The sequence below is a fragment of the Larus michahellis genome, chromosome 10, assembly GCF_964199755.1.
Source record: "Larus michahellis chromosome 10, bLarMic1.1, whole genome shotgun sequence".
Lineage (NCBI taxonomy): Eukaryota > Metazoa > Chordata > Aves > Charadriiformes > Laridae > Larus > Larus michahellis.
Genome location: NC_133905.1, coordinates 15,662,881 through 15,687,683, shown reverse-complemented (window position 1 = coordinate 15,687,683; position 24,803 = coordinate 15,662,881). Strand labels below are relative to the sequence as shown.

The window sequence follows — 24,803 nt, the reverse complement described above, 5'->3', positions numbered from 1 at the left end:
AGGTATTTGTTTGATTGCACTGTGAACCTGTAATGCACTTTTTTCCACCAGATATGAATGTGTTTATGATTAGATGTCATTTCTATCCATACATATGAGCAGCAAGTTAAATAGCACGTCTTTTGCCCTCTGTCCCTCTCCCCTCCCTCCATCAGTATGCTAAATTGTTCGACCGTCTGATCCATCATGAAAAGAGTTGCTGTAGAGAATCACCTACATTAAAGTGTTGAGGAATCGATACAGCCAGTGACCTTTAGCGAAGCTGACATTTACTGGGGTGCATCAGCTGCGCACATGGTACGTGGCTGCTCGCTTGCTTGCTATCTCTCCTCAGAGCTCTGCTACATGATTTTTCTCCTTTTGATGTCTTGCTCTGCCTAATTTTTATCTAGAGATTTTTATCTTTTTTTTTTTTTTGACTTAAAATTGAAGGGAGGACAACTGAGTCTGTCTCTGACCTGACAGACCCTTTAAAGGAGACCATGCAGGTACAATAAAATGAGCTAGGGTTAGATTTCTAAAAGTGAGGAATGTGAAAGAAATCAGATTTGCTGTCTAGGGTTTGTCCGGCGCTGTCATTTCCCCCTCCCTGTGTGTGCCTACTCCTGGTTGTTCGCAATTACTCCATTGTCTGTTCCGCCCTCACCACCGTTATGTTTGCACCTGGTGTGAAGTCTGTAAGCAGTAAACATCCTTCAGTGTCGTATATTCCTCTTCTCAGCTGGATGCTGGAAATTTTCCTTTTTATCTAGCTCAGCTTACCATCCAATACTTACGTGAAGATTTGACGTGGGTTTGACCTGTGGAGGCTGGAGGATAAGCCACCCTGCAGTAAGAGGAAGCGTGGTTGTATTTTCTTACAAATCTTAGGACATAACCGAGGAGTTCAGGGCTAGTGAGAAACGTGAGTGTGGCTGTTCACTGGGAGGCTGAAGCCAAGGCAAGAGCGGGGACTGTGGCACTGGTCACCTGAACCGCTGCCTGCTGTGAGGAGCAGATGTGAGAGACCCCAGAATCCAGGACCCGCTTCTGTCTCTTCCCCTGGGAGCAGCTCTCTCTGGAGCAAACGCTCCTCTCGGTGCCCAATTAAAGTCATAGCGGTGGGTGAGACTTTGGTGCCGTCTCTCCGGGTGATCAAGCGCTGTTTTGTTTGGGGCATCTCGTGAAAGGAGTGATTATGTTTTCCCCCCCATGAAATACAGAGACAGGCAAGCAGTCTTCTCTGTCTTTGTTCATCCTGGGGCACAAAGGCAATTGAGGAAAGAGGATAATAAAAGTGCCAAACAGCGTGGCATGATTGCCAGCTTGTGCTTTGGGAGGGCGGGAGGAGAGGCACTAGGTCACGGTAGATGTGCTTTGGCAGATTGCACAGGGTAATTGTCTCGAGATAAAAAAATACCTGTCTGGAGGCGAGGCAGCACTACTCAAACAGTCATATCAATACGTTTCTGCGTTACACACTGATTGCCAGTAAAATAATAGAGGAGGTCATTTGACTGTTCTTGTGGCATTAGATATTCTATTTGAGTTTCTACAAGTAGGAGAAGGAATACTCTGAATAGTGTATTACTTAGTGTGTGTATACATCTTCATATTATCTCAGTGTGTATATACACACTAAGAAATAGTATTTTCTGAGCAGTTTGGCCCTTCTTGTTGCAAAATACGACAACGTAACCTTGCTAATTTGAAAATAAACATTTTGTAATGTTAAGTAAACTTTTTGTTTACTTAACTGGGATTTGCTGATGCACAGCCTCACTAGACATGAAATACTGTCTGCTGCTTCTTTCTCCCTTCTGCTCTTTTCCTCCTTCCCACAGCCGTACCCCCCCCCTTCCCCCCGCCACCGCCAAAAGCAGAAGCACAGCCACCCTTCCTTTGGGCAGGAGTTTCTTCATCTCGCTCGCTGCTGCTCTGTAGGAGAACTTGTACCTGACACGTTCCTTCTGCTCATAATGAGCTTTCACTCAAGTCGCTGATCAATAGCAGAAACCAGCAGGTCTGTCTCTATTGCTTGTTTTCTCTATCTTGAATCTGCCAAGATAGATTAGGCTATTGCCAAGGTCACTCAATACGTTGCAAGTGAATGAAAAGATATCTAGTTGACTTTTTTAGGACAGGACTGCAAAAAGGCAAGACTGGAGCTAAACCGAGTGTACAATGACAGATTAAATCTGCATCAAGGTCACAGAGGGTATTTTTAAGTGAACCTTCGACACAGCTGAGCAAGATACACATCCCCTGTCAGCGGAGAGGTTATTATACTGCTTGCGAAGGCAAAGTATCTTGGCAGTACACATATGGGAGGGAACAAACAAGAAATTCGGGAATTGAAAGAGCGAGAAACTGGAGTGTAGCTCTCTTGGAATCAACAGGGTATTTACATGGTTTTCTGGTGGCAGAGGCTGAGCTGTGGGGAGTCAGAGGAATAGAAGCAGCCTTGTGCTGATCGCTGCCGGCCAGAGGAAGGGCATCCTCCCACTGGTGCGGCTGGAGGCAGTGGGGACGGTGGGAACAGGGAACGCGAGCACTGAGTGACTGATGTGCTCCAGAAGCCTCCTGTGTACTGCGCTGCTTCTAGAGCTGAGCCTATGACCGCTTTTCCTGGGGTCAACAAGAAAAGAAGAAATATTTTTTTTTAAAAAGAAAGTATGAGTCACTTAGTTTTTGCATTAACAATGACTAAAATTACAGAGAAGGGTTTATGGTAAGAGGTAATATATTTTATTAGACTGACTGCTGTAATGGGGATGACTGTCTTCATGGCTTGTGTGTCTGAGAGCTTGTCTGTTGGGTTTTTTTCCTCCCAGTTCCAGCAGTTGATCTAATAAAATATACTGTCTGTATAAATCTTCTAGCTTCAGATCATCGTGTCTACCTCAGAACAGCTAATAAAATTGCAGACATATTTCCCTAATATAGTTCCTTCATTTAATGGCTTGTCATGGCCGCCCAACACAGAATAGTGCTTGTCCTTAGACTACAGTATCTATGTAAGTTATGAAGTCTTCCTGTAGAAGAGTCTGAGTTGTGGGTTTAGCCAGTTTTACAAATAAAACTGAGAGAATTGCTTCCATAGAAACCAAAAAGAAATCTCTCCTCCTGTTTCTTCCTAGTTTTGGACTTCAGGCTTTTCCAGAGTTTGAAGCTATTTGGTCTGTAGGAAATGAAAATCAGTTTCTCTGCATGGAGATGAAATGTAGCTGTGTACAAGATACAACTCTGCTTTTATACTTGCTAGATTAGATGTTTTGTTTAATTTCTATTGGGTTATTCCTACACTTTTAAATAGCAGCGTGCACTTAATTGCTGTCTTGGCCTGGAACCAAAGTGGTCAGGAAGACAGGGATGAAAGTAACGGGAGTCTTAGAGATTTTGCAAGGCATTTAAAAGATAACAGGACCCTTCTGATTTCCTCCACTTCATGAGGGGACACCCTTGCAGGGCTGAGGCCAGAGTATCAGTGGCATTAATGGATGAAGGAAGTTGTGTTAATTAGTTGAACTGTAAAAGAGAATCTCATATAATTATCTGTAAGAGAAACCTCAACAGACAATTACAAACTGCCAAAACTTTCAGTCTGCTGCAGTTGTTCTTTGTGTGACCTAAAGTCTTCAAAGGTCTGCAAGATTTAAAACCTATTTAAGTAGTCCGACTTTATAGTGACCGAACTGTTAGCTGAAAAAAAGCAAATAGAAAGGACTGCAGCTTTGAGTATGTCTGTACTTATCTTACAGCTTTATCTTTGTTCTAATTGAATTTTAAAAATGCTGATCATGAGTCATGGGATGAGGCCAGACTAAAGCTCCAGTCCAGATGAAAATGGAACAGCGGGACTGAACTTGCCTTAGAGCTTGCCTTTTGGCCTTGAAACGTGCAGCGTTCTCCTTACTGAAGCTTATCAAGTCAATGGCTTCAATTTGCCAATCTTCACATGTGCTGAGGTTTGGTGCATCAGAGTCTCAACCATCCGACAGCAGTCACCAGGCAGGTTCCTTGAGTTGGAGAAACTATTTTGCTCAGAGAGTTCAAGTTGGACTGATGATTTTCCAGTAGTGTAAGTTCTAGCCCAGTGGTTTCTTCCCTGTCTTTTCCTGCCTTTGTTTCCAAGCCGCTGGGGAGTTCAATTTTGAATTTCAAGCCGAGTTTGGCACGGAGTGAGGCAAGTGCCAAAAGTTGCTGGTGTGCCAGTCCTGCTCACAGCTGGGGTGGACAGTGTCTTTCTCCTCTTGCATCTGAGAGGCCAGATTTGCTTCTCACAGGTCTACCAGAATGATCACTCTTGAAATCAGTTTAATAATCTGAAGAGAATCTTTTCTTTTCTCCAAACTCTAGTTTAAGGTAACAGCCACCCATGGATTTGAAACGCAGCTTCAAGCACTTGTTTTGGCCTCCTGCAGCATGGTGTTCTTCCAGTCTGGAGAGATTGCTTTTCTTTTTAATCTATTTTTTTCCTCGTTGTTAGTCTCTATGCCTCCCTGCCTGGCTTCTAGCGGGAATTACGGTGATTGGCCTTTGTTTCCTTATCCTGCATACTGATTTAGCTCCTCTGACTTTCTCCACAGAAAACAGAGATGGAAGAAAACTGGCAGCTACAAGCAAAGGGGTAAAAGAAAGGGAGAATGGGATCAATTCCCACACTCGATGGGACCATGCCTTGTACTACTTACAACGTTCTTGTCTGCAAGCAGTGGATCAGTCTGTCAAAATACTGCTACACTACTGCTCAGCCCTGCATTGTGGGAGTCGAAGGTGAGTCTATGCCACGTAGAGGCCTGCATGTTATTTTCTGCCCATAATCAGATTAAGGTACAGCAGCCTTCAGCCTGATTGTAGCAGTGTCTGCCAACTCGGTCCTCTGCTTCACCTCGGAGACCTGCCAGCTCTGTGTAATACGGAGTCAGGGAGATGAGCATGTTCAAATACAGTGTAAAAGCCTGTTTCCGGGGGGAGTGAATCCCGTTCTGGATTTTCTGCTGAGTTTTCCGAGCATCTCTGAAAACTCAGACGTTCTGTGTTCTTGGAGCACCAGGGGAGCAGGATTTGGCAGTTCTCTCTTCCCTTGTTCTTTACCCCTCTGGAAAAACCTGCGTGCTGGAACACTTTGGGAGGGTCACTGTCAGCTGGAATTGAGTTTGGGCCGTGGATATTGAACAGCAGGTTTCTGCTGTGGTGGCACGGCCCATGCCAGCTGAGAGGGGGTCCCTGACACACAGCTGGGACCAGGGGCAGTGAGCACCAGTGGTTTATTACCAAACTTTATTATCTGCTTTTCCACCATGAATTTACTGTCATTGTGACACTTGTGTTTTACCAACCATGCTACTGTTTACACTTTGAAGCTTAAGTTATTCCGTGTTGCTAGACTTAATGTTTGTCTTCTGAAACTCTTTCTCTGGATGGTAGGAATAGCTGTGTTGGATCAAGACAAAGGTCTGTCTATTAGTCTGCAGGCCTTCTTCTGTTTTATTTTTGTGGACGGTGTCTAGTCCCCTATACCTAAGGAAGGATATAGGTATGGAAGAAGTGTATACTGATACCTTCCCTAAATAGTCTGCAGCATCTGGTGGTCTCTGCTCATGTCACTGGAGACCTCGTCTCCTGCGTGAGAGTGCGGCTGCCTGGCTCGGACGGGAAGGGGAGGGTTGGCTGCTCACGAGGCCAGGGCCATGCGTGCACAACTGGGTGGGATGTGCCATAAAGCAACTGTTGCTTCCTTCATATTCTTTCCTCCTATAACGTGTGATTTTTTGCAATCCTAAGAATTAATACAAGATTGTCCTCCGGTCAAAGACTTGGCCAGAGGCTGGGAAAACAGGCTTTTTGTTTGACTTTGGATGTGTCCTTTAGGCTTTCTTTGTCGCTTAACCTCTTGTCTGTGAAATGGGAAATGATTCTACTTGCCTTGCAGGGCTGCTATAGGAATATATATACTTAAAAGGTCATGAAAAATGCAAACACTAGGGCAGTACCTTGGGCAGGTATACAGAAAAGCACTCTTAAACAGTGAAGAAGGAAGGTGTTTCCTCTATATACAGTTATCTTAATTTGCAAACTAACTTGACATTAGGTAGACAGGCTTGTTATCTTTTGTTTGCTAATTTGTCATGTTGTATTACACAGTATTAAATCAGTTTAAGATGCAATGTAATGGAATGACACTATACAACTTAAAATCTGTTAACATAATATGGCAGCATGTTTTAATGCATTTGTTTCACTTCAAGTAACCGCAATTAAGTTTGACAATGGTATATCTAGCATAGAGGCTGAGACAGACCAATAACACATCACTGTCAGTGATCTTTGATTGAATGAACCTCCCTCAGTTGTGGGCATCATCTATAATTGATCATGTTTAAAAATAAATCTAAATTTATCTTTTCGCATGCTTGAGGTGAAAAATTGTGAAGTCCAACTTGAGTGTCATCTGTTTTCAATTTTCTCACCTGTAGCAACGAAATCTGCTGGGCTCTAATTTAATATACTTCTCTGTCACTACTGTCAAAACTTTGGTGCAGGAAGTAGATTGAGATGATTTTGGTACTTCACATGGTCATTTGTCTTTGTTTTCTGTTGTCTGTGCTTTGTTTGATGTTCTAAATGTATTTCAAATGAATATCTCTGTTACAAGGAGAATAAACACTGCCTTAAATAAACCTTTATCAGTATTTAGACAGGTGTTGGAACAGTGTTGTAAATTTGTTTGGATAACTGCACTCATAATACCGGGGAATCTGCAGAAAACCTGCTCTGCTTATGTTTTGGAAGAAGAGGAGACCAGGAAATGTGTTAAAGCCTGTTGTTCTGCAAAGTTGCTTCAAGCGTGCGATGCAAGGTTCTGCTTGTTTCCTACCCTGTGAGAGGTTACCGGAGCACATCTGGGGAGCGCTTGTGCAAGACCCAAAGGCCACTAAAAATGAGTGAATGGATGTTTACTGAAATCATCTGGTTTTGCTGTCACCCAAGCAGCCAAACAAACGCTCTTGATGCACAGTTTCTCTTTCCTTTATCCAGTCTAGACAGCCTCTATATAGGCCTGGTTTCAGAAGGGCAGCAATTAAAAGCTTGATTTAAAAAATCCTTTGATTTTTTTTTTGAGCATTAATTTAAACATACAATTTTTATTTTTAAATGATCACTCCCTGTGACTGCTACACTAATAGTAAAGCCCAGTACCATGGCTGATTTTTACTTCAGTTGGTTGAAGATGTCACTTTTTTTAAAACAGAAAAGAAAAAAAAAAAGTTACTGGTGACATTTCTGTGCTGATGACACACTGTGAAATGCAGGGAGAGGATGGCTGCGGGTGAACAGTGCTGCTGCTTCAGCTGTCTGGGCTTGCTTCTGCTTACTCAATGTGACTACGGTTCCATCAAAGTAAGAAGCTGCTCTGGAACCTCCTCCCAGTCTCTGCAGCAACGGCTGATGACACAAGCAACTGCGGCTGGTATTAAGTTTTCTTTTTTTCTTTGCTCTTTGCAATTTGCCCAACTGAGATGTTATTAACTCTGTCAGCTGCCTGGAGATTAATTGAATACTGTAAACATTGAATTTACCTCTGAATCACAAAAGTGAGATTATTTAGACCTTGGTGAAGGAGTTGGGAGCTGTTTGAATACTTTATTAGCTTGGACACAAAAACTTTCTGATCTTTGCAGATAGAAAAAATGGTTTCAGCAAATGGAAAATGTTTACCTTTTCTCTTCAGAATGTGTCATCAAGTTGTTGGATTTGGTTTTATTTTAAGGGGAGATAGTAATTCCTTTCTCTTTATGACCTTGTGTTATGGATTTCCTTTTTTAATTTATCTTGTGTATCTCATATAATTGAATTTCCAGTATCTTTTCCAGAGCAATTGAATGCTAATAGTTTAAGAGTGTATTGCCTTCTTATTAATGTCAGAAGCCTTCCTCACGCAAATAGATCTGCAGAGCTTGAAGGTTTCCAGACAGACTCAAACAATTCTGAATTCTGATTTCTATTTTGCAAAGTACAGCTTATGAAGGCTACTTAAAGAAATAAAGCAATCTATGGAAGCCTGATAGGTGGGAGTTAATGTATTTTCGTTCATACTTTTTTTTTTTTAATAAGGATAGTGCCATTTGGTTTGCATATTTTGTGTGATCACGCTAAGGCAGACTAGAGAGATGGCAGCCTAGAGCCAGCCGCTGGGCGAGGGCCAGGCTGGCTTCTCCGAGGCAGAACCCTTCCTTCTGTTTCTGAGTCTCAGATCAACTTATTTGGTCTTCCTGTTTGTTTCCATCCATGATTTTCTGGATTAATTCTGTTTATCCTGGTTTTCTTGCCTTTCATCAAGTGCTTTTCAGGCTTTGGTGATACATTGCTGTCTTTTTTGGGGCAGGGACTGGCTAATATAGCTTGTATCTTTTTAGCTTTTGATCCCAATTCTGTCACCTTTGTCACTATCGCTGTGCAAGAATTTATTAATTGTAGGAGTAAGCAGTAATTACACTAATTAAGCATAAAAATTACTAGAAGGGAAAGTAACATCAAGCTCCAAAAAAGCTTTTTGTCAACCTAAAATGGTTGACAAAGCATCGGAGTTTGAGAAAACCTGCTCTCCCGGGTTCTGCAGCCGGCGCTCCTTGTGTCCAGTCAATAACTGAGGGGAAATTAGGCTTTGTCTCATTTCTAATTCAAAAGCTGAAGGCTTAAAAATACAAATGTGAGTTTAAGGTTATGTAAACTGTTAAATTCTGATGAAAGAGGGAAGATTCTTGTCTTTAGTATGAAAAGAAAGTATTAGACATGTAAACCCTATACCTTTTCAGTGTTTCCAGTTTTATCATTGATCTTATAATATTTAGTGTTTCTCCTTGTAATCAGATAGTATGAAAAGCTTTAAATAAGTCCTAAAGGCACTTTAAAGCTCACAAAGCAATTAAAATGCAATTCAAATGCTATGATCCTTACAGAGAATGACTGATGATTTTTTTTAAGGGTTCAGGGCTGTCAATATTAGTAGCCATCTGTTGTTTTATTTATTTTTTTTTGCCCCTAGTCTTTTATTTTTCTATGATAACCAAAAACAAAGCTCTGAAAAACTCTGTCGGTTGTCGCAACAGAGTGGGGATTTAATTTCTTTGCCAAAACAGACAGAAATAGACAAAACCTTTGAAATAAGAAAAATGATTCAAGGAAATGGGAAATTTTCTTCAAAAAGGAAAAATAAAAAATAAATAATAAATGGGTTGTGTCATTTAAAAGACAACTTCCTGTGACCTGCTTTATTTATCTGTTTAAGAGAAGCTGTTGAGCATCTCCATAGCAAGTGCTGAGTTGGGCACCAGCTCTGTTACTTAAACCCTGCACTCGGTTTGGATAAATTCCACCTTCATGGGAGTAGCAGCTCTGTTGGTCATCTGGAAAAGAGACGATGTCATTAGAGCAATTTACAGACCACAATTTGAGAATCACTGCGTTAATTATGCACTGTTTCCTATACTGCAATCAAGAACAGCCAGTTCTGAACTTTGACATGAAACTTAAAAAAAAAAATAAATATATATATATAAAAATATCCCAATGAATAAGCTTTGATTTCAACAGGGGGAGCTGCCTAGCTTCGGCAGAGCCTGCTGCCAGGAAGAAAAAGACTCTTGTGCTACAGCCTCTGCTGCCGATGCAGGGCTCCCTCTGCGCCGGTGCCATGCTGGTGGCACCAGGGAGGTGCTGGGTGAGCCTACGGCTGGTGGCTCTGTCCCTGGGGAAGGGCTGCTGTAACCTGCCTGTCCCTGCAGGGAGTCCTGGCTACCCTGGCTCTCTCCAGCCCTTTGGGTGGAACCGTCTGAGCTGCCGCTTCTCTGGAGTGTGGGAGCTGCCGTTCCCACCAGCTCCTTCGCAGGCAGCAGAATGGAAATGGAGACCTCGCTCCCTTCAGTGTCACTATGCGGCTGCCCAAGGGCAGCTCCTCCATCTAGCTCTTGTTTACAGTAGCCCGGCGATGTGAGGCACGGGGTGCCTTTTCCCATAAATGTGCCTCCTGCAAAAAATATATGTATAGTGTGAAGGTTTTTAATGTGGTTGCATGCTACTCCCAAACAGTCACCCCTGGGCCTTGGACCCTCGAGTTTTAAAGTCAAATCAAGTGACCCAGAGTTCTAGGTGCTTTCAGAAAAGGTCAGTTTTAATGTATTTGCTCCTTCATGTCCCAGGATACACCCTGAGCAAGCTCTCCCCTCTGCTTACGGGCCGTGGCAGAAGGGTGATGCTGTTTTCCCAGTGATTCACAGGTCTTCAGTAATATGTTTCTTCTTTTCCCAGAAAGAAGGTGATCACTAGCCTCCTATGGAATTACAGAGGCAAATTAGTCCTTGAGACAACTTGATTTGAAAGGAAACATTTGGGATGAAATTGGCCCTTAGAAATCGCAAAGCATGGAAAAATGTATTTGGTAAATCAGTCTTCGTTTCTTAGCCAATTATTTAATTACTGTACATTTGCTAGTGTTTTGCCTAGTTGTGTTTTAAACTACAGGTCTTGTCATGATGTCAGCAAATATTTTCTAGCTCTTCATCTCACTAGTCCCTTCTTTTCCTCCATGTTATCTGTTAATTTCTTTATATCCTTCTGCAGATTTTTCCTCTACTGAGTTCTGGGGTGTCACTGTAGTTCTCTCTCTTTCAGGTCTGTAATTTGTGTTGCTGGCGTCTGAAACTACTGCAATCTTTTTTGTCATATGTAGCAAAGAGCTTTTGCAGTATTTCAGGTGTGGACCTGGAAATACATTGTAGAGACTTGATAACTCTTCTTTTTCAAAGACCAGATTTCTGTATTATACCTCCAAGTTTCCTTAGCCTTTTCGCTTCCATGTCATATCTAAACTAATGCCAGGCTTGTAATCCTCTAACAGGCATCTTGCATTTCTTCCTGATTTTATATTAACTGTGTTTCAGACCAGCTAGTCCATAGCATGCTTGCCTGTGTTTTCCAGCTCGGTGAACATGCTGTGACCCCCCATGGCTGTCGTTGAGCAGTTGGAGCTCGGTGGCGTTGGCGCTCTCGGCTTCAGCTTTGTTTCTGGGTCTTTGGCTTAGCCGTGGAGCATGCGGATACCTTAGGAAGTGAAAGCAAGTTTCCTCTATCACTTCCCTAACCACTCCCCCTCCTTTCTTGAGACGTAAGACTGCTCGCTTCCCTTTCAGGCTGACATCGGCAAAGCTCTGCCCTTCCCTGTGGCAGTTTGAAGTGTAAGGGCTGTGGGAGGGGGGCAGCTCTGTGCAGGGCATCGGTAGTGCTGCGTTAAACCTTTCCGATGCCGCTGAGTCCACCTGTGAGGGAACAGGTTGGAACAGAAAGCTCACACCTTCCAAGATGTGTGCTGTAACGTACTAAGATAGGCAGTTTCTCAACAGTGAAGCTACAAAATTAAATAAATACAGAGAAGGAAGCAAAAGGGTCACGTTGTAGCAGTAAATATCCTGGAGTTTGTTTTCAATTACGCTGGGCATGTGAAGTGCTGAATAGTTGTGAGATTCTCTATGAAGTATGGTAATTAACTGATTGGTGATGTTTTTTGCAGGGCTGTGGATTTCTGCGCCAGGTTCTGGGAGAGGCTGAGGCAGTCTCAGACACTGCTGGCGTGTTAGTGGCAGCGCAGGGTTGTGACCTTCCCCAAGCGCCTGGGCAATCTTCGTTGATGGGATATTGATCTTGGTCTTGTCTGTTGCAACAAGTTCTGGAATGAACTGCTATAAAACAAGAATGTGCTTAGCTTGATAGGACAGTTTTCTACCCCTGAATTTCTTTTTACATGTGACATTACTTCAGCATGCCTTTGAAGACACGGTGGTTTTCTTCTGGAGAGCATTGAGTGTTTATGGAACTATTGAAAGATGTAAATCTAAGCGCTAGTAGGCATAACCAGATGGTAATATAAATGGAAGCTGAGGCTAGAGGCAAACTGTGAGAACTAGGACCTGTTGCAGACTTTTAATAGCTAATTATTGAACTATTATTTCATTAGAATAAAAGTAGTGGTGTAATAGTAATAAGGAATTTGCTTTGTTTGTGGCATGCTTTCTGTTCCTTGATAGATGTACTCTCTGAAAGTATTTGGGTACCTTCAGTTCTCTTGGGAAATGGTAGGAAAATCTGCAGCCTGTAGTAGATACTATAACCCGATTGGCTTTATCAGTGTGATGAAATGTGATGCAAACACATGATGCAAATTTCCTAGGCTTTGTTAAGGAGGACTCTCAGCGTGGGCTTTTTTGTTTTTACTTTTCAACTTCTCCATGTGGGATTTCAGACCTGTGGCATTAGTGTGAAATAGAGGTTTTATTCCTTTTTTTTTTTTCTTCCCGTTATCATTGTCATGCCCACTGGCATGTTTTGCTGAGGCTGTTGCTTTCAACATCCTTAAACCACATCCGAAGCCTTTTCCAGCTGACAGCAGGGGAGGTGTGGAGACCCTCCATCAGAGCGGAGCAGAGCAGTGCTGCAGAGATGCTCGACCTCTTGCTGACTTCTCATATCAGAATTTGGTTCTCCCATGTCTGGCCTTATTTTGAGTTTTTTCTAGACTCTGCCTCGCTGCATAGAAATTGTCATTATTGCTCTGGGAACAAGAAATACACTCTTCCTGAGTAGAGGGTGGAAATGCATCCCAACAAAGAGGAAGTCAGGCAGAAGCACAAGGAGGCCTGCATGGATGAACAAGGAGCTCCTGGACAAACTCGGACAGAAAAAGGAGGCCTACAAAGGGTGGAAGCAGGGACAGCTAGTCTGGGAGGAACACAGAGAAACTGTCCAAGCAGCCAGGGGTTGGTTAGGAAAGCTAAAGACCAGCTAGAGTTAAATCTGGCCGGGGATGTCAAGGGCAACTATAAAAGCTTCTGCAGGTATGTCAGTGATAAAAGAGAAAGCTCTGGGGAGACCTTGGAGCCCCTTCCAGTCCCTAAAAGGGGCTCCAGGAAAGCTGGGGAGGGACTCGGGATCAGGGAGGGGATCGATAGGACAAGGGGGAATGGTTTTAAACTGGAGGAGGGGAGATTTAGATGAGATCTGAGGAAGAAATTCTTTGCTGTGAGGGTGGTGAGCCCCTGGCCCAGGTTGCCCAGAGAAGCTGTGGCTGTCCCATCCCTGGAGGGGTTCAAGGCCAGGTTGGATGGGGCTTGGAGCAGCCTGGGCTGGTGGGAGGCCCGGGGCAGGGGGTGGCACTGGGTGGGCTTTAAGGTCCATTCCAACCTGAACCATTCTGTGATTCTACGATCCTAACTGGCAGGAGAAAGAGGGAGAAGAATCAACGCTTCTGACACAAAAGTCCATGTGCGCTTGGGTGTGTTGGCAGCCTCCATTCCCTCGCAGTTTGCTTTGGTAACTGTCAGTAAAACATTCTTCCTCGGCTAAACTTGTGTAAACAGATACTCTCGCACCAGGAAAGACTGTTTCCCCTTTCTTAAGGGAGGTGTTAGGGTACTGCATGGTTAGATGTTAATAGGCGGCTCAAAATATTTACACTTATGTTCTCTAGCGTCTGTTTAATTACAGAAATTGGAGGCAGAACACATGACCAACAGGCACAGCGCAATCTAGTGGATTCCGTGCTCGGAACAAAAAAAAAATGTTCTCAGTTTCATTTTACATGTTTGTTTTCTTTCAGGCAGGTCGTATCTTCCTTTTCCTTGTATGCCCGTATGCAACAGATGAGAAGAGCAAGACAGTGCAGTGCCCATATAGCCTGATCGGGCTTTAATATTCCTCAGAACTGAAGAATCTTTCCCTTTATGCATTAATATAAAATAACGTCAAATAAAAATGGGGAGAATATTTTATAAGAATATAAATGTTTCCAATAATACTAGATACATGCATTTTTACTGGGTTTCAGAGTGTTATGATAATAGTCATCATTTTCTCCAATGCATTTTCTTGTGGTGAGAAGAAATTGTGACGCTGAGTCCTGTAATTTTAGACAGATTATGTACAGCAGGCAGGGAATTAGCAGCAGTTGCAACAGGACAATTTATGCGTTTGTAAGCGCTGTGGGAATGTTCCTGAAGTCTACTCATTGCCTTCTTCTAAAGGATGGGTCTTTTCCTTGCCCACTGGTGCTGGGGGCTGTATTCCATTGTGCGAGCTGTGTCCTCATTAACGAGCTCACGTTTTCTTGGAGTAGAAAGTAGTTTGTTTTAGTCAGAGCAAAAGGGAGATGATGGGTGGATGAGATTATGGAAAATTAAACAAACGCACACATATATGTGTGCATGTAAACTTGGAAGTGTCTTTGTTTCTTGTTTTCATGTCAAATTAAAATTGTAAAGTGAGAAGAAAGAATCACAAAAGTTACATCAAAACATCATAGAATTGTATTTGTGAAATGGATTATTTTATTTTTTTTTATAGTGGAAAGGAACAATTTGAAAATACTTATCTTTGAAAACTAGTTGTTTGGTAGAACAGAGAGAAGTGCAAAGCTGAAACAGTTATAAATTGTAACCTTTGAAAATAGATATGTATTTCCTAACAAACCTGGCATCTTTTCATTATCACAGACGTATTCGTTAGCTGAAATATTTATTTGGGATTGTGGGAATTTTAAAAATGCAACAGCTGCTTCATTTTTACTTTCCTTTCTGGACATGTGATTTATTTAACGTTAATTTCTGGTGCCTGCTGCAGTAACAGCTGAACGTGGGGATGGGGCCGCAGGGTTCTGCTCAGTGGGCCAGGGCGGGAGGCGCTGGGTGTGGGGCTGGAGGTGGCTGCTGAGGGCAGAGGTGAGCTGGGAGCGCGGCACGCCTGCGTGGCACAGCCGCTCACAGCCCCGGCCGGCTTTGAGGATATCTGCAGAAAACGGCTAAGGGGAATACACCTATGGGATCTCGGATCCAACTGGGAAATTTTTAGGAACTATAAACTTGTGAGATTAAAACCATTATTTTATTATTATGATAATTTGGACATGTGTATTTACCAGAGAAACATGTATTCTGCCAGTTATAATAGCATGAAAACATCTTTTTTTCTGAAGTAGGATGCAGGTTGTGTGAACACCTGATCTTGGGCAGAGCCGGAGGGAACAGGAAGGATCCTGAAGTCCTCCGGTGGTTCAGACTAAGGAACTTTTCCTAGGGATTGGGGCACTGCAAAAAGCCTCCTAACAAACTCCTCTTCCCCCTTTTTTTCCAGCAACAGATCTTTTATTTAAGGGAGCCTGGTTTATTTTGCAGTGCTGCTCCCTTTGCAGCCGACAAACCAGTATTGGTATCAGCTAGTGATGAAATGCAGCGCAATAAGCAGCGGAGTGTGTTGCTGTCTGGCAGCTGGTTTGGGGCAGGTAGCCCAGTGTGTGCCCGCTTGGCACAGCTGAAAGGCAGAGCCGAGCCCCCGTGCTGAGCAGAGAGGGGAAGAGCGGTGGAGATGCTGGTGCTTCCAGCAGCTGTGTGGCGGTGACCTGCCAGCACGCTTTGCCTGCACACCGGGGTCTGCCCCTCCTCCTGCAAAGACAGCACCTAGTGCCGCTTAAATTCCACCCTCCCGGTTGGGAAGCAAGAGCAGGATCTGTTTACTTCAACAGCAAGAGCGTGACAGGGGAGGTCAGACCCCATCGCTTGCTGGGAAACCCAGGGCTGGGAATTGGGTGGGTCGTGAGGGGATGCTGTGGAAGATTTTCTTTCAATCCAACCATAAGAATCATTTTTTGGCTCTCTGGGTTCTTCATTTGGTGTGTTGGGCCCCTTGAAAACGCTGCAAGCTGGGAGACTGAGCATTAAATCCTGTTTCGTAAGATGAAGGTCAAGATGGCTTGTTAGTTCAGTATGGGTAGAGTTTCAATATTTATCAGAGTGCTGCTCCCTAAGGCCTGCCGGGGGGATACACATAGGGTCTACAACTCGATGAGACTGCCGTGCACGGGAGGAGTCATTCCTTCCATGTTCATCCAAGTCCTGCTCCTTCACTGGTGTGCTGAGGCTGATACATCGGGAATACTCAATAGTTGCTGGAAAACTGGTTTTTCTACCATAGAAATCTATCAGAATGTACATCAAATAAATGTAAATAAGTGAAGTTATGATTAGTGGTCCGTGTTCCCAGGTGATGTAGCTTCATTTCCATCAGTGAGGCAGAGCTTAGCTGAAATTCAACTCCCTTCATTTTATTATTTTAAATAGAAGTGGGAGCTTTATTATTTTTTTTTTCCCCAAATGGTGAGATGCCTTTTGATTGGAAAAGTAGAAGGTCACAGAAAAGCACTGCAGTTTTTTGGCATCTTGATAAAAGAAACACACTGAAGCTTTTGAAAGATACCCTTGAATAATAGTAATAAAAAAAAAAAAAGGCAGTGTGCAATTAAATTCAAAATACTCTGAGCGTTTTATGAAATCCAGCTGGTTATATCGTCCTCTTCCATAGATGAAGAGATGACTCTAATTCCTTAAAACTGCAGGTCTTGGAAGCTCCTATAATTGAAGAGATGTGCTAAACTAGGAAAAAGATAAATTAATGGGATGTCTCCTTCGCTGAAGCAGAAGCAAAAGACGCCTAGCAAAGTGATTGGTAAAGTTCTTGTATAATTGGCAGCAGAAGTCTCTACTGGTTTGGCACACTCCACTTGAAGAGTAGCAGGCTTTTTTAGCTCAATACATCATTTTCCTGTTGGCATGTTTTTATGTTGTACAGGTTTGCAGACTGTAGCTGACAAGCATCAATATTGTCATCATCGTCATCATTACCGTCAGCAGCAGCTGCGACCCGGCCATCTCGGGGGTGTCGTTGCTTGGTTGGTGTCTTATTTCTCTTGTCTGCAATAAGTCTCCCACTGGGCCCCATCCATAATATTCCAAGACATCAAAATACTCCCTTGCTGCCTTCGGGACCTTTTTACGTCTCCGGCATACAGAACACACGTATACTGTCGGGAAGAGGGTGGCATAGAAAAATGATAATTTATTAACGCTACAAAAGAAATTTATAGTATGGTTCATGTGTGACAATACCAAGGAGTAAAAGCAACAAGATGATCTAACATATCAGAGCTGGAAGAGCCGGTAATATTTTTTACATGTTTAGTAGCTTTGGAGCTTTGATTTGAAAGTAATGTATGTTTTTTGACCAATAGAGGCATGGTAGGTCAAGCATTACGCCAAAGGGATGTCCCTTTATCTTGCAGAACACCTCTGTCTTTCCTCTCTAAGCAGATTCCTCTCTTTATATTACTGCTGGAAATTGCTACTTCAAAACTTCCTCGTGATGAATGTGTTAATTGAGAGTAGTGCTGTTGTAGTGAAGTGCCCTGAATGTGAGTATTTGTGGAGTGTTCTTACCATGGTGCCTGGTCTCAGAGCCTTCACCGGGTGATGGTGGCCTTGTGGTGGGTTGGAAGCAGCAGCGCGTTGGACCAGGACAGACCCTGGGCTGATTCCTGTCCCCAGGACTTGTGGGCAGTGCCGGCCACTGCTCCGAGCAGGGAGTTTCTGACGAGCAGGAATTCAGCAGCAGAAGAGCCGGAGCTGCTGTGCAGGTTGTGGAAGGTGGTGGAGAGGAAGCTCAGCTGAGCGGCGGGGGAATCTATTGTCTCTTTTACTGGCCTGATTAAAATAAGGTTTTTACAGCAGAAATGCTCCCTGGAGGCTGAGCTGTCAGAAAGGATTTCTGTGTGTTCCGCAACATTCTGTGGTCGTGTTGTGTACCTATCGGTGAAACTTAGATTGTGTCTGGGACTGGTGGTGTCTTTGCTGGAAAACCTTCTGCGACCCTTTGGGTAGCAGCTACTGCTCCTACAGGAAGAAAAAAATTGTCAGGACTTATTTAGGTGATAATTTTCAAGGAGGTTTGGTGTAGGTAGCTATACAAATCTGAGAGAAAGCTTCTAAGAGTTTCATTATCAATTTCCAATTTAATTGCAACGATAGTGCACAAAACAAATAATATCGCTGCTGTGTACAGAATTAAGTACTACATTAAAAAGCATAGCAGGGGATAACGTGCTTTGTACCTATTATCTCTAATATTAAATAGCATTCAGCAAGTATTTTATAAAGTTCTATTATGTTACTGTTAGGATAGAAGAGAGGAAGGATAATCTGGAGAAAAGGGGAAATGTAAGGTTTATAAAAAAAAAAAAAAAAAAAAGCCAAAACCCAAACCTGCAAGCTGGCTTCTCAGTTCATATTGACAAAACTTCAGAGAATCAACTAATGGGAATTTATAAACTGTAAAACATTTGTTGGGGATATTGTACCAAACAAACTGTGTTTCCAGCAGTCATAATTGTTGACACCAGCAGGTTTGTGTACTTGTCTGTCTTTTGCTTCATGGAAATAAAGAAAAAAAAAATGTAAATGAAGTTTTGATGGTGTTGGGAGAGCTGGAAAAGGCAAAAGCTGAACTGCTGAAAACAAACTTGTATCTCAAGCTGAGGAAGCAAAGTAGAAATGCTGATGTGACCTTGGCGTTAACTACACGGGGATCCATCTGGGTGTAAAACAAAATACCTGATGTATGCACAGAGCAGAGGAAATGGGTTGTTTTCAGGAGTGTGTCAGGGCTGTTCTGCTGACGGGCATGGGCAGAGCGTGTTCGCTGCTCACACCTGTATCTGACGGGCGTCCCTCTCTGGTGCAGGGGCAGAAACTTGCTTTTGACACAAACTGGGGTATTCCCCCGACCAGCACCGCAGCTGGAACTGGCCAGACAGGAGATGGGCTCTGCTCCCTTCCCTGTGTAATTCAGCGTGCTGGTACAGGGCCAGGGCCAGGCTGGGGAGGATGGGAGGTGCCTGCCCGGGTGGCTCAGTCTCGCCTGTGAGAAACCTGAACAATCAGGGCTCTTGACAAGCTATACATCCACAGCTTTCACATCAGCTGAGCATGAATATTAGCCTGTCAAAAACCACATAAGAAAGAAATTGACCTCATTTGCAGGTAGCTAAAAAGAAATTTTTTCTCAGACTCATGATATTATGAACACTTGTTGTTCACAGAAGCCATCGAGTGTGACACAAACTTTATATACATAAAGAAAATCACCTCTTTTTCATTTTCCTCACGTAATTCTTCCACTTTCACTGTATCAAAACGTGACTGGAACAGACAAATCCTGCCTGCCTTCCTTTGTGTTTGGATTTGGGGTATTTTTTTAAGTTGAGAGGTCCAGATGGGACTTACTCTGTGTTTGGTGTGTTGCCTAAGTTGGACCTTCGGATACCTCCCAGGCAGCCCTTACAGCGTGGCGTTTAATTCAGTGGGAGCGCTAATTCAGGCTCCTTCACCTAGCTGTCCGATATTTGATTTGGACAGGTTTGCTGTAAATAACAGACTATAATAACGTGACCTCTGCTGTCTTTGCCAGAAATTGGCCTGCAAACAGGCAGAGAAGCCATGGATGGCTATGAGCATACACGTGTGCAGGGAGGTGGCATCACCTGCGTTTCCATAGCACACAGGCAAAGTCGTTCTCTGGTGTCTGGAGCACCCGAGGGACAGCGAGGGTGACAGGCAAGCTCCGGATGGGTCCCTGAGGTTAACCTGCTCTCTCAATTACAAAGGCTTCTTCCCCCAGACCAGTGATGTTTGGGACCTGCAGGATGCCGCTGTTTACAGAGTGCCGAAAATAAGCCCAAATAAGTTGGTGACCGTGCGACCTGTTGCTAAGGTGATACAAATGGTCTTTTGCTTCAGCTGCTGAAGAGGACAATTCAGCAGATGTTCAAATGGAGCTGAATTCAAGCCTTTTTAGATTCTTTCACCCTGAAAGAGAAGACAAACAATTTTGTGTTGTGTTGAATAAAATGTTTCAAAAAACACTGATGTGTGAGAAAGCAGTAGGCGTGAAAGTTCACTTTTCTGTCATGGCACTCTTTAGCCATTAGCTTAGTGGGTAGGGCAGCTGGCAGAAGGACTTGGAGGAGCAATTCTGAAAACAGTTAAATCTCAGGATTTTTTTGAGGATGGATCCCCCTTGGGATCCTTTAGTTCAACCATCTACTGGGAGTTGGGCTTGGTGATGCTTATGGGTCCCTTCCAATGTGTGGTATTCTATGATCTATTTACCGAAATACTGATACATTCCAATATATATATTTCAATAAGTGGATAACCTAATAGTAATAACCTAAATGCTCATGTTTCTCCTGATGTTATGCTTATTAACATGAGGCAAACTCAGAGGCAGGAGGGCTACCTTTGGATAGACAGCTCTGGCTATGTGGAATTAACAGAAAGGGAGAAGATTGTCAAGTTGAGATCTATGGGGTAGATTCCCTCTGTGCTTCCTATATGTCTATAACTTACATCACTGCTAATTTTTTTTCCTGGATAACTTGTGGGTTATGGTCATTGAGAGTATTATAAATGGCGATTGGGACATCTGAAAATCAAGATAACTCTGTAGCCAGGTGGTTAGGACTTTGATGTCATATGAACATTAGCAGAATTAGATATCAAATTTGCCATTAAAACATTGTTTCTAAAAAGCTTAAGATATGAACAGATGCTTAATCACAGAGAAAAAAGTGCATTTTTTTGCTTCTTGAATGGAAGTGGCAAGACTGAGTCTTTTACTTAGTGGGAGCAAAGTACTTTAAAACAGAAGAGTGACATTTAGTTGCTATGGGTTAAGTATAAATGGATCTAGTTTCTGTAAATAAGTCAGTATTGAAAGAGCTTAAAAAAATCCCTTGATACCAAATGTTTTAGAAGCCAACGTGACAATGTGAACTCTTTCAAAATACTACAAGTCTTTTGTGATCAGTACTGTAATCTCCAGGCACTGAGCATGTTCAGGATTTGTAAGATTGATCCCAAAATGTCAGAGAAGAACAAAAAAAAAATAAAAAATTAGGAATTAGACATCATAAGATGCCAGAACAAAACGTTGCAGCCTTGTATCTTGGTCTTGTGCCACTGTTAATTAACGTGTATGGGTGCTTTTAATGTGGGTACCACCCTCATTTGTGTCCATTGAAAGTGACAGTGAAACTCTCTGCGACTGTGATGTCAGAGGAACAGACTAGAAAAATGCATTCAGATGTGTATAACCCTAGCGAGATTTAAGATAATAAAGTAGAATTAGTCCATTCTGAATCATCCATATAGCAAATGATGTCTTTCTAAATGTAGAAATAGCAGCTGCAGGTAGCCCCTGAGCGGAGGTCCCTTCTTCTTCAAACAAAAGTGTGATTCTGTGCGTCTGCAAATGTGTCTTTTAAAATAAAGTGGTGCTTGAGAGAGGAAAATAAGTCTTACGCATTCTGTTTCCTGTGTAATGTGGGGTGTTTTGTGCTTAATTTGTGGTTGCACGTGAAAGTGCTGAGATGGAAGATTTCTAATGGCTGAGTTTATCAGAAGAATAAATCTTTGGTGGTTCCTGTGCAGCATGTTACCACTCAGCTCTGTCACGTTTGTCCATTTGAGCTGCCCCGCTGGAAACGATTGTGCTTGCGTTGAACCAATACGTAACTACAAAGGCTCGCCAGTAGATTTCGCTTTGTGCCATTGCACTTGATACTTGCTAAGAAGTCAGCTTCCTTTTAGCAAACACCTGTTTAGTGTTGGTTATTTTAATGCTAGGCAGAACTGCAGGAAAAGGTAGTGTCTTTGGTTAGGTGGAGTCAACACAGTTGGAAAAACAGATGCGCTTTCAGGCTTAGGTCTGGTGGGACTGTAAGCCTTAAAGCTTGTCCTTTTTCTCCAGCTGTCTCAGCAGTCCTGGTATCATCTCTCATCTTGCCTTCCCAAGCCTTACTTCTCTTTCAGGTTGTTTCAGATGCAGTTATTACTTTTTATATGCATGTCTAAGTAGGAACCCAGACTTTTTAAAGATGTTGCAAGGCTCTGGACACATGCTGCTAGTTCTGCAGTGCTCGTACAGTGAGACTGATGCACCTCACCTTGAGCCTTCTGCGTCCTGGCTGAGAACCCCCGGATGCAGATTGTTTGTGGGTTCCAGGGCTCAAGACTTGATCCTGTACGGATACGCACTCTTGGCATTCTGACTCTAACTCTTTATTATTTTTTCAACCCCGTTTTATATTTTTCATTTTATTTTTTCTGATTATTTTTTTTCAACTCAGTTGAAACACCGAGTATTTTATTTTTTCTTTTAGAGAAATATTGTTGCTACTTAAGATGCCACAGGGCTCCTGTTGTACTGTCCTTAGAAATATAAGATACATCCATATAGTGCAGTCAGATGCAAACTCTTTTTCTAAACTCCAGGTGGGCCGAAGTGATCCACGCTGCCATGAAAAAGCAATGCTGCCTTCCTTCTTTGCAGGTAATCATCTCCATTTCTCAGCAGGACCTATTAGGCCAAGCAGAGAGCTGTGGGAATGTGGCTGTAGAGCGTCAGGATCTGCACTGGCTTGTCCAGAGAGTTTGGAGCGTGGCCAGAATGAACCCCTTACTTACAGACCTACCCATTTACACTGATATATTATCTTCATTTTCTGCAGAAGCACCACAGGCTCACATACTGGCTCCATTGTCATGAGATAAAATTTACTTTTATTTATATCTTAGCTGCATGACCCAGTGAGTCTGCCGGTCTAGTGTCTGTCACACATAATTCAAAGTGAATAAATCTCATGATAGTTAATCATATATGGGACACAAATCATGTAGAAATTCAAACAGAATGTTCCCTTTTTTTAAGATTTAGCAATGGGGAAATTTAAAACCAGAGTATTTGAGCTGAGTGTCAGGTTTAATTTTCACTTACTAAGAATATTAGTTAAGATGATATTTATTTAAGAAATTTGACATTAAGAATTTATTCACAGCAAATGCAAGTACCTTCGAAACCTTTGTTCTCAGTTGAAACAAAACACTTTGTGGGGTTATTAAATGCTACCCTGTGCGCTTTGAATTTCAAATAAAAGTTGGGTTCAAAAGCGTCCTCGTGGATTGAAGAGTAGATGGAAGAGAGTGACTGCAGACCTGCCGCCTGAACTTGAGCAGGTCGCTCAGTGCGTAACGCTTCAGCTTGTACCTTGATCTGTGCGGCAGAGATAATTACACTTGCCGTACTTCCTAAAAATGGAGCCGGAATTAATTTTTATTCTCTGCAGCATAACTTCAGAATACTTCTGTTCTTAGCAGAAGGAGTATATAAGACCATTTTTGCAGTTAGTGTTGCGTGTTGGAAGCTGGGGAGGCTGGATTTGATCCTGGGACTTTGAAAGATGCCTGATCTTGTCACATCTCGATGCCCAGTGGTGTTTTCTTTTCTCTTAATCTTCCCCTTTCTTGTTTCTGGAAATTCTAAGTTCATGTAATGACATCTCTCTGTGGGAATGAATACCAGTGACACAACCAGGCTCCGAATTAAGAGGGGCTCCGTGTGGGAGAGGTGCTCTTGGATGGCCAGAAGGTTTTGTTTTTCCCGTTGCTCTTGGAAGAGGAGATGGCTTGCAGAGGCCGTGGGCAGACATGCCAGGCGCTGCGAGAGTGGGCCATGGTGCGGTGGCAGCTCAGGACTTCAGCCCCTTCACAAGGGCAGACACTTTTTTCCCCTCTATTTTTTTTTTCTTCTTTCTTTCTTCTTTTTTTTAAGGTTGGCTTTGTATAAAGAATTAATTCCAAATGACTGTTTCCACAAAATGTAATAGCTTTCACTTCTGGCTGAAATTGCCTCCACCTGGTAAATATTGTCATTGCACACTGTCAGATCTTCCAGGCACTCGGATGCAGCAGTGCAGGTGTCTTCCCGCACTGGTGTGCGACATTGGGATTGTTTTGTGGAGAAAGCCAGTCACAGTTTAACTGTTTACTGTCAGATCGGCAAAACTGGTAGTTTCCTGTTTAGGCATTGCCGATGATGTGCGGTAGAATGAAGAGTTCACACGGAGCGCTGATTTCTGTCTTTCTTTTAATAGGCAGTTGAGTGGGTTCTGCCATTGATTCTTTGGATGATGTTAGGCAAACCCTGATCGCTCAACGTTTGCACAAATGTTTCCACCTTTAACACTGTTTTAATATATTTCCTTCCTGTATCTCTTGCCCTGCCCTGGGAAAGGTTTCCTGCTGTGTTGTGTGGTGACTGTAAGTAGCCTCCAGGGTCTTGGGCGCTAAGCAGCAATCCTTATAATTCCTTTAACGGATCCAGCCCAGTACTCCCAGAGTCATACTGATGTTCTCTCTCACTGCCAGCTGTGGGGCTTGTCACCCATCTCAGTGTCTGTGACTTTCTCACTGAAATTATTATTTCTTGATGAAATTATTACGTGTGAATCTCAGCTTTCGTTTGAGGGAGGGGAAAAGTAAGTTTCTGATTCTTACTTTAACAAGGAAAAGCTTTAAGATGGATTCTGAGTATTCCCTACAGACCCTAAAACTAGAAGGCAAGTAAAGGCAACATTTGTCACCTAAAAAAAAGACATAAATTGTCAGGAGATGGAGGGCAATCTCCTGACTGAGGGCAGAAGGAAGGGAAGTGGTTGGACACAGTTGTAGGAGCAGGGTTGATGCTGCCATATTTTTGAGATCTCAGGGATGTTGTTAGTGCTGAATCCAGTTCACCTCGCCGTTTTGCACTTCAGTGACCTCCTTTATGTTATTACAGTACAATTAAAAATGGATAGTGTTCTCCTCCTTCCTCAGTATTAGTTAAATTCTCCATATGCTGGTAGGCTAAATGAGTATTGACCTGTTTAACTTTAATTAAACAGCAAAGTCTGGGGAGAAGCCAGGAGCACACTGTCAAATTAAGGCAGTTGCCTGTGTAAACAGCTGCCCATAAATCAGATTCTCTTGTATACATAGCAATTGTTAATTGAATAATTACCTAAATTTCATCTCTTAATTTTTTCCTCAGGAAATGCATTAAATTTACTT

At 42.8% G+C, this 24,803-nt stretch overlaps 1 long non-coding RNA gene across 1 annotated transcript in view; it reads left to right on the top strand.

The window, feature by feature from the left end:
• LOC141749330 (uncharacterized) overlaps positions 1–24,803 on the top strand; it is a 57,722-nt gene that overhangs the window by 22,802 nt on the left and 10,117 nt on the right. The window contains exon 2 of the long non-coding RNA XR_012589320.1: positions 4,569–4,755. This is a non-coding gene — a long non-coding RNA (uncharacterized LOC141749330). The remainder of the gene's footprint in view (positions 1–4,568; positions 4,756–24,803) is intronic.